This window comes from Pinus tabuliformis, chromosome 7 (genome assembly GCF_031772625.1).
Source record: "Pinus tabuliformis cultivar Carrire ecotype Pingquan chromosome 7, CPIR1, whole genome shotgun sequence".
NCBI classification, from domain to species: domain Eukaryota; kingdom Viridiplantae; phylum Streptophyta; class Pinopsida; order Pinales; family Pinaceae; genus Pinus; species Pinus tabuliformis.
This window is the reverse complement of record NC_142293.1, coordinates 1,408,644,753-1,408,655,278: the sequence shown is the minus strand read 5'-3', so window position 1 is coordinate 1,408,655,278 and position 10,526 is coordinate 1,408,644,753.

The window sequence follows — 10,526 nt, the reverse complement described above, 5'->3', positions numbered from 1 at the left end:
ACCTATATTTAAACTAAGCTGCATGGACTAACTACTATCTAGCACTTGTTATTTAGTTGTCTCAATTCATATTTTATTAAATAAATTATTATGTTATAATGGCTAACCCTCTTCAATATTTATTTACTCTAAAGGCTTTTTAGTATTTATCTCATAAAGCTTCATTTGGATCTTTTAATGATGGGTAGAGTGTACATGAGAAACATTGGGACATTTCTAAACTCCAACACAAATGATGTCCAAAATACTCATTATGATTATGTCCAATTATGGAAATCCTTGCACTCAAACCAACATCTTATTAATCTTCTACATGACATGATATATATAATGCAATTTCACATGGTTTTTTCTTTCTCAATGGTTTTTCCCCTAGATTCAAATCAATTCAATTTACGTAGCTCCCCAACTACAACTTTCAATTTGATAAAATTAAGTAGAAACAAGTCTTTGGAAATATTTCAATGAATCCACAACTTCTACAATGAGAGATTAATCGTAATAATCCCAAACGACAACCTCTTTAGCACATTCTCTAATTCAATATTGATTTTTTGAGTCTCTAATTGTTCATTGTAATACTTGGATGTAGTAGAATCTTATCTGTCCTATATTACTCAATCCACTTTAGATTAATTGAATCCTAGCGGGTGTAATTCTTTGTTGAGTTTTTCTTCAACTTCATTCATTTGTAAGAAAATTTCTTGTTCTCATTGTTGTATGAGTAAGTGATGTTGTTCCTCATAAGTCTATGGTTCTACCCTAATAAATTCATCGCTTGATTTGGAAAGGAAATCATTTAAATTTTATAGTACCCAAATCATATGCATTGTAGACCTTGAAAAACTAAAATTTGCATACATGCAAGATTACAAAACTTCATGTAGTCTTTAGTCCAACAATGTCTCTCTTAATTCAGATACCATCTTTGGAAGTGCCCCATTATATGCATAAACTTGTTAAACCACTCTTTGACCAAGCTATTGATACTTGTTTAGATTTCTTCATAAGTATTAAAATGTCGTGTTGGGTCACTTTCTTCCACAAACAAGGGTTTTATCTTCACATAATGTTTCTTCACACATACTCTTTGGCCAGTTAGTGATTGTTACATCTTAGGTTCTTTTAGTGGCACGTATTACATCTATAAATTCTATGCTACCTCCTCTCAAGTTTCCAACAAGTTTTTGTGTGTTTCCCACAACCTCATTAGAGTGGGTTTTAGTGTTGCATATATTGCCTCAAGACATCACGTCAATTCATCTCAAGGACATTGATTTCAACAAATTTTGCAACATCTCCTATTCTATCAAAATTTATTAGAACCTTAAGTTCAACACCTATCCATCTCATCGACTCTACCATTGCATGTTAGTGAGTAGAATGATCGCACTCCTTGCACTATGAGTAGACCCTATTGCTCCCTATAAGAATGTACAAAAAGAATAGGCATTTTACTTTCTCAATTCCACAGGCATTATAAGATATCCTTCCCATTGTCTTAATGTTAGACGATACAATTAATCAACCAAATCATTGGCCATGACTTCCTATATTCGATTCATAAATTTTTCACCCTACACAAGGTCCAAAGGATGGATAGAATGTTTACCATTAGACCTAAAGGAAATCTGATGTTGTTTTAAGTATATAACTACATATTTATCAAAGGACTAGCCTACAACTAATAATACAGGGTTGGGTTCCTTGTTAGTTGCTATCTTGATTATCTTAAAATCTACAAAATTTATTTACCTCATTAAATTGGTTCGACACCCTCTAATTAGTTGACATGATAGATCTTTTACTTGTTAGTTTGGTGTATATGGATAAGTGAATATACCAACTTTGGTTTTCCCATTAAATCCCAATATTTCTTACACAAGATGTTAAAATTGAAGCCTAATTCCAACATTGCATCTTGCACCTCATGTTTGTTGATAATGGCATTTATTGTGAATTCTTTCTTGTGCCTTTTATTTTTCTCAACTTAATGTAGAGCACCTTCATCCACATTATCCAAGATACCAAAACCCTATAAAAATAGCGTATGTGGTCTTATATATGACTCTTTATCATTTGCATCCTAAGGAAATTTTGTACCCAACCTTGAACTCTTTTCATTTGTAGCACGTAAAGTTTGAAGATGTTCTCAGTTTTAAGGCACACTCAATAAAATTTATAACTTAGTAGTGAGTTGTTCATCAGTATGTTGATATTAGCTCCATTCTAGGTGATGATGTGCACTATGGTGCTTAGATCCATAACTACAACATTCCTAAGGATCAAGGTTATGAACTCATAAAATTACCTCCACATAGGCCCTGACATAGGATTTCCACTTTTCAATCAACTCTAAATAATCCTTATTATTATGTTTGATCTTTAGGAAATTTCCATATTGAGGCTAATGTAAATGTGGGAAATTCCATTTTATGTGGCACACTTCATTGCATTTCAAGCATCATAAAGGAGACTAATTCCCGAAGGGCCTAACTCTAAAAACAAAATTCCTTGAAAAAAAATGAATACTTTTAGATAGAAATATAAAATGTGATGGCCTCGATGGCCAATTCTTCAAAAAACCTATCCTTTAAAGGATCATAACAATAAAAGCCAAAATCAAAACTAATAGTGTTGTACATTGATATCATTTTTCATTCTAGAAATTTACAATGATAGCCTTCAAGGCTTGGTCATTGTGAAATTACACAATATTCATTGTTCCCTGCTGACCCATAATAACTTCCTTAGATAATCAATCAATCACCATGTTTAACTCTTTGTACATATGTTTTCATTCAAACCATTCCAACTTCCTAATTTCATTTTTTACTGTAATATATGTGCTAAATGGTGAGCTACTAATTCGACATGATCGAAAATCCAATGAAAAACTAGTTTGGAGTCTCCCATAATTTGTAAATTTTTCACGTTATACAAATTTGCAACATACAAAATTTTCCATAAAGCTGAGAATTTCGATTTGATGTTGGTACCCTTTCCTGGTGAGGATTTGATATGCATGATGCTTATTTAAAAATAAAATTGCACCAACACTGTATATTAGGGGAAATCCCTAGCTTGCCCCATGAAAGAAGCCCCACTAGAATTCCTCAACCAAAGTGGGCATCATTGGTATTCTATTTTTTTTACTCTTCAAAGTTGTTGTAAAAGATTTACAATGAGAGTCAATCACCCCCATCACGACCTCGTCTGGGATCATCTTGTCCTGAAATATAGCCATGTTTTAAGCCCACCAAATGGAATGCACAAATGATAGCAGAAGAACCAAAAGTTAATTGATAGATTTATCATCAACCCAATTATGGACACAATTAGAAAAAGAGTACTTAAGAGGCAAAGAAAATAGGAAAGGAGGATTTGGTGAGGGACCAAACCTAAACCACAAAGGAAAAAGCAACGAATAGGTTATAAATAGACTCATCCTTTGATCATCATAATGGGAATCTATTTGGTCCAATCCAAACCCTCTTCAAAACATTATCCCATGTAAGCAGTTTATTGCTAAGGGATAACCACAAGGTAAAATTGCACTTTAAAATACCATTATGCATCCACAAGAAATTCCACCACCAACAATACTCCACAGAAAATAAGCTTCAATATGTGCTTGATAGTCCAATTTAGTAGAAAATTGACCAATGGAAGGGTTCTTGGTCCATATAAGGCAATCCTCATCCTCATTTAAGAGTCGAATCATTGAGGAAACTAAACAACGCATATATGTACGCCATTTTTGCGCTTATTTGTTTAACAAGCCTAAGGCTATAGTAGATTTCCATAATTTTGATCCCACTCTTGAGGAGATTGAGCTCGAGCATCAACTAGAGAGTAAAAACCTACATAATGAAAAATGACAATGGTGTTGTTATAAAGTTTGTATAAATCTCTGGTGCCATCCCGTGGGTCCAAGCCGTTCTAATACTCTTGTTATCCACCACCTTCCAAGCAATCCAATTGCCAATGATAGGAAAAGAGTTGTAGAGAGCCATCCACACAATAGATGAGTAAGTTATAGATTTCTTAGGGTCCTTTTGTAGTAGTTATAACAACCCCAAATTTTGGCATACTTATAAAATTTGGAGTTCCCCTCATATTTTGTTAAAAGATAAACATCCTTTTGTGTCCCCAACTCAATGAGTAAGGGCAATTACAATGGTAAAACATCCTTAGCAGATTGTGCTCATCCTTAGCGCTACAAAACATTATTCACCAACAAAACATAGTGCTTCTCCTTAATGCAACACAATGCGAAGTAGTTCCATATTGCATTGCCTTACCACTTTGCGGAAGTATTATCACAAGGACATATTTATTATGCACAAAGAGCCTCACATGTTCCATAAAGTTATATATAGGATGAACCCTAATTCATTTGCACCCTGCCTCTTTGTTGCTAAAGTATTTATCTTATCGATGCAATAGAGAATAATAGTATGCGTGCTACTGCTGATCTTGACGCTACCACCAAGAGTTTAATAATCATGCTAGGTTCCAGGTAAGTCCTCACCCATTTTCTTATATTTTTTTGTCTTTTGGTGCTTAATCTTCCACGCAACCTTTCACCTTATAACCCTTGACCTTCAACCACCTCCATATTTTGCTTTATATAACCTAATGCCACATAGTTTGCACCTTTTGTTCTTCCCCTCTCTTTAGTATTAGCTCCCTCTCTCCCTATTCTTCACTTCTACACTTGGACATTTTCTTACTTGTCTTTCCTACCTAGTAGCTCCACAATAGTGTAAGAATGCACATATTCTCGCATTATGATGCATGTTTTGACTGAGAATTGTGATGTGACGCAAAAAATCCCCTCTTCTCTTTGCGCAACAATACAATTCCCTTTAAAAAATCACCCCTTCTCATTGCTTAATGGAGTCATCCAAAAGTTGTGCTACTGTTTAAAGTCCTGCTGCCACTATCATTCTCATTGTTCTGTGACGCATCCTTGCACCCATGCATGCATTATGGTGGGAGGCCTCATATATACCCTCGTGTAGCATTGCAACACTCATTAGACTAGCCCCATACCTTGCAGAATGACACTCTTAACCTTGAATGTTATTGTTTTTTTCAACACCACAAACCTCCTCTCCCTTGCGCAGTGGCACAATCCCCCCATCGTGACCTATCTCATTTAGTTGTGCAACACAATTACTTCTCATAGTGTTGTATTAATGTAGTTCCCTATAGCACACCTCTTACCTTTATTTTGCGACCTCCTCTTCCGTTATACAATGATAACCTGCTATAATTTTCATAATGCACTAAATTGACTTTGTTTTCCTAACATCATTTGTTATCATGAATATTTTCAATATGTTAGGTTCTATATATTTGGAGTTCCTCAACGTTTCCTAGATATGGACCTACCAAAGAAAAAGACCAACCAAAGACATCACTAAAGGTAGTAAAGAAGGGGAAAATGAAAGCCCAATAATCTCAACTTCAATCTACTTAGATATAGCTTGATATATCAATAAATCGATACCAATGAACTGGTCTGAAATCTATTAGGAATTGCTCGCAAGGAGGTCCAAAAAGATGAGAAAGATAATGAAGTATATTAAAATGTAAGGAACTCTTGGCTGCATAAATTAGCATCACAACATGTCATCCTTCCATGTGTCAAAATAATTGAATGGATAATAAAATGCATTAATGCAAGATACATGACTGTTTGGGACAACGATGGTGCATCTATAACATCATATACATATCCTTGTATTGTTGAGTATTAAAAGCTACCAATATATGAAGTAGCACTCACAACAAAGTGGTATGAGAATTTCTCCTTAGCTAGCAAGGATGTTGTGAAGAGCTGGTGGCGAGACCCTAATAAGTTCCGACACCAAGTGATTGGGGTATAATACCAAATTTATAAGAAAGGCATATTATATGGTAGTGGTGATGTGTTGTAGATTATATAGTAGGCCAGATGCAATAATGTTCAAAGAGGACTGTGTACGACTGATACACACTTGTACTTAAGTAGGAAGTGTATTTAATTGGGCGGAGATTCTAGCGATGTCCATCATGGAAAATGTAAAGTGAGATTAGAATACATCTGCAGGAAAGTAACTTGAATTTTACATGGTATCATATCTGCTGGATGCCATATGTGCAAGGTGTTATTTTAAGTCATTGGGATGGAGGTGGACCTTCTCTTTGGACATACCATTGGTCCACATTTATTGCAATATCCTATGGGACACTAGCTATAGGGCCATTTACTACCAAATCACCAAGAATTTCATTTCACCTTTATATCACATACTCTTCGACACATAATCACCATGGATGTTAGACAGAGCCAGGGTAGCATTGCAAGATATCATTGGTTGGCTCAAACCAATAGATTCAACATATATCAGGGTATTCAAAGCTTGCAAGCCTCCTCATGAACTTCCTTTGTTTGTTACAGATAAAATAATGTTGCAGGAAGTTGCATACCAAGTAAAAACATGACTTACAGGCATGATAGTTCATGCCAAGAAGGAACAGTGGCCCTCTTATCCATATATGTAGGCACATATTGTGTTCAAAGCTTTAGAGAAGTAGAAGCATAAACTAGTTACTTGGAACAATTTAAATTTGGTGAATTGAGTTTTAACATACATTATTCTAGAGGAATTGTAGCAGACCACTATAAGCAAATAAAGTGCAAATGGTCATACATAGTGAGCATTGATGATGAAGAAGAAAAGGTTAATAAATTTTGAAACACTACAAAGGTCGTAGATGCACAAAAGGGGATTAACAATTCTCAACCCATGAATGTTTCCAATCCTATAAACGAGAAATATTCCAAAGGAAAAGATACCTAGGAGAAGGAAGTTTCCCTGAAAAGAGAAAGGGAGGAAGAGGTAACAGAGAAATAAAGATAGAAAAAGTTTAAAGCCAAATAAGAAGCTAAGAAATAGAGAGAGGATAAAAAGAGGAAACCTGAAGAGGATAGGCTGAGATAGGATGAAGGAAAGAAGAAGTAAGAAGAATAAAAAAAAATATGGAAAGAAGAAAAGAAAAAGTAAGAAGAGGTTAGGAGAAAACAATAAGAACAAAAGAGAAGACAAGATGAAGTAGTAAACAAACATGAAGAAGAAAGACTTGCAAAAGAAATGGCTCACAAGCAAGTGCAAGAAGAAAAAGGAACAATCTCAAAGGAAGTGCAAGTCATATTTCCTCTCATGGGTGTAGAACCTACTACCTCACTCACGATAGGGCATATACCACTTGGAGAAATGGGTATGCTAGGTAAAGAAGAAAATCAAGTATTAGACCTTTCAAGCTTCATATTCGATTTTGGATAAAATAAGGATATTCAAGAAAGGCATAGATACTTGGCCTAAGAACTGACCAAACTGATCTCAGTGACTACTGAAAGAGATATAGTGAAAAATACTATGAACAATCCCATGGAAATATCTTCCACGAGATCTCCATTGTCCACTACAACAGAGAATAACATTGAGCACTTGTTGAACAAGGTTAAGGAACTGGAAAAGAATATGGTCGATTCCCAATAGGAGAATGAAATGCTTTGGAAAGAGAACTAAACTTTATCAACTTCGAGTTCCCATGAAGGTGACTTCCAAGCAGCAACACTGGAGGACAATAGATTACTAGAAGATATCAAGAAGCAACACCTATAGAAAGAGATGATCACAGTTCAGAAAATAGCCTCCTCTCTCATGGCCATCCAAAAAGGAACTCAAAGAAAAATGCACACTATTAAAGGAAGCTTCAATAAGAATGGATATAATGTATGAATGTGACACATCCTCATGCCCCAACTAATATACCAAGGAGAGATGCGATGGTGAAGGAAAGGTTTAAAGCACAAATCAAGTTAATCATTCAAGCCTATGAAAAGCTGGGGAAATATGTAGCCATGATATTAAGCAATTATTGATAATGTCATAACATGGTAACATTTCTTGTTGGTTCTAAGAATATAGTCTCCATCACAACACGTGGGGAAGTAAGGCTAAAGCAAGACATCCAGTGAGAAATCCTGGAAATGATAGATGCACGCAGGATGGCTATTACTCAGAAGGATCTCAAATCCACCACAGAAGCTATTGTCAAACACATTGAAGAACCAACAAAGTTGCATACAAATCTCTCCACGATCTTCCACCGAGTTGAAGCAAGAGATGAAAGCAATAGTGCCTTATTATTCCTAATGTGAATTTGTCTACAAAAGCTTTATATCGAGAAAGCTCTTATATGTGGCAACAAATTACAAATCATGGTACAATTACATGACTCAAGAATTGCGAGGTCAAACCGTACCATTAGCAATTTTGGAATTAGGGACATAAGTGATGTTTATTTTATTATTTTGAATTTTCATGTAAATTATGTAAATAAAATAAAATTATAAATAAAAGTGAAATATAAATTACAATATGGAGAAAAAATGAAAAGTCATGTGGAAGATGAAAATTCACAAGGGAAGTTGAAAGGTCATCAGAGGTGAAGAGTCACCTCACTTTATATAAATATACCCTCATGGATATTTAGAAAGAACTTTGGTTTTGGATTCCTTTGAGCACATTGGAAAAGGAAAGCTTGTACGTTCCTTTCGAAGATCAAGTGACAATTTATCATTTCCACTACTAGATTTCATGAATACTTTGTGTAATGGTGCATTGAATATCTCAACATAATATTGAGAATCTATTTTGGGCCAAGGTGAGCTTTTCATTCATGTGTTGTTGAACAATGTAAGAATATTATTGTGGTTGTTTAATAGTATGTGATTGTTGTTAATGTGTTGAATATTGGTGAACTATTTTGTTGATTGGAAACTCATATCTTACTTTAGATTGCTTGTTGATTTACATATGCTTTCATACTAGCTATTAATTACGCACTAATTTACAATTGGTCACTAGAATTAATATTTATTCATGCATCTTAATTGAAGTTTCATAACAATATTTCTTTGATATTCATGACCATTTACTTAAGTTGTTGTTACATTCCTCGTGTCTTTTGCTTAGAGTATTTCATAAATTTGTTCTAAATTTCATTCCAATGGAAGTCTAATTGGGATTTCCTTGCTCTCGCTCATAGCATCCAAAACCAAATTCTCAAACAAACATGGTGGTAGCTGAGCTCACATACCATATGGAACTCCTATTCCAAACAATGTAAGGTCTAGTTTTGACTTTATTCTAGGGAGACTCCCTAACCATTGGCGACACATTTCGCCTCATCAACAAGTCCCTAATCCAATCAATTAAATTATTCCTAGAAAAGTACCTATATTACATTGTTTTTCCCCAAAGCGATCGATTGTTTAAGAGTCACCATAGACTCTTGGTTGCCAAATATTTACAAAATAGATCGAGGTTCCTAAGACACCAACCACCAAAGAGCTAAGTTGTATTCAGAAAGTTTCATTTAATGTGTTAATCAAATTCTCATCCTTCATTTTCTTTAATGCGCAAAGAGGCATTCATCAGAGATGCCCCCTCTCCCCTCTACTATTACTGTTGGTAGCAGAAGGACTCAACCACCTTCTAGAAAAATAAAAAAAATGGGGAGAATTCCATGGTACTATTATTTCTCATGCTCTGACCTTAACTCACCTCCTTTTTGTCAACTACATTCACATTTTCTGCAATGGTTCCCCTAGAGAGGTGAGCTTGTGGTCGAACATTCTCTCTTTGTATGGGAAAGCCATAGTATGTCTATAAACTCTTGAAAATCCTCTATATCAATGCAAAATTTTGAAGAAGATGAGATTTTCCATCTTACTCAAACTCTACCCTTTGCATTTAGATCACTGGAAGAGGACTTGAAGTATTTGGGCTTCAACCTCAAACTAAATTTTTATTGTAAGGAGGAATGATTATGGCTCATTACCAAGTTGAGAAAAGATTGAAGATATGTTCCTTTTGATGGCTATCTTATGCGGGTTGGTTAGTTTTGATTAAATCAGTCTTAGAAGCTATCCCTATTTATTGGATGTCATTTGCATGGATTCTAAAAGGTGTATTGGAAAATTTCAAAGAATCTGCTTCAATTTCCTATAGTTAGGAACGTAGGATCATGGCGCTCTTCCTTTGTTTAAATGGGAAAAATTAGTTATGCTTAAGATCTTGGGTGGTGGGGATTGAAGAATATCTTATTATTATCAAAGTGTTTGGCTATTAAGTGTGGGTGGAGATTAATATCAACACATGATGATTAATATACAAACTTATATTGCCTCGAGTTCGTTGGAAGAATAGATTATGAGGGTGGACAAGATGTGAGTGAACATCTCTATGACCTGGAAGGTTGTTCTTAACTCCTTTGAACCCATCAATAGTGGAGTGGTATGGAAAATTAGTAAGGGGGATTGGGTGAGAATAGGCCTCGAACCTTGGCTAGGAAGTGGTCAAGGTCACATACTTCCTCCCACTCTAATTATTTTTTCAAGAGACAAAGGTTTCTCCAAACTCACTCATATCGCCAATCCAAAAATCACATCGATATGGAACCAA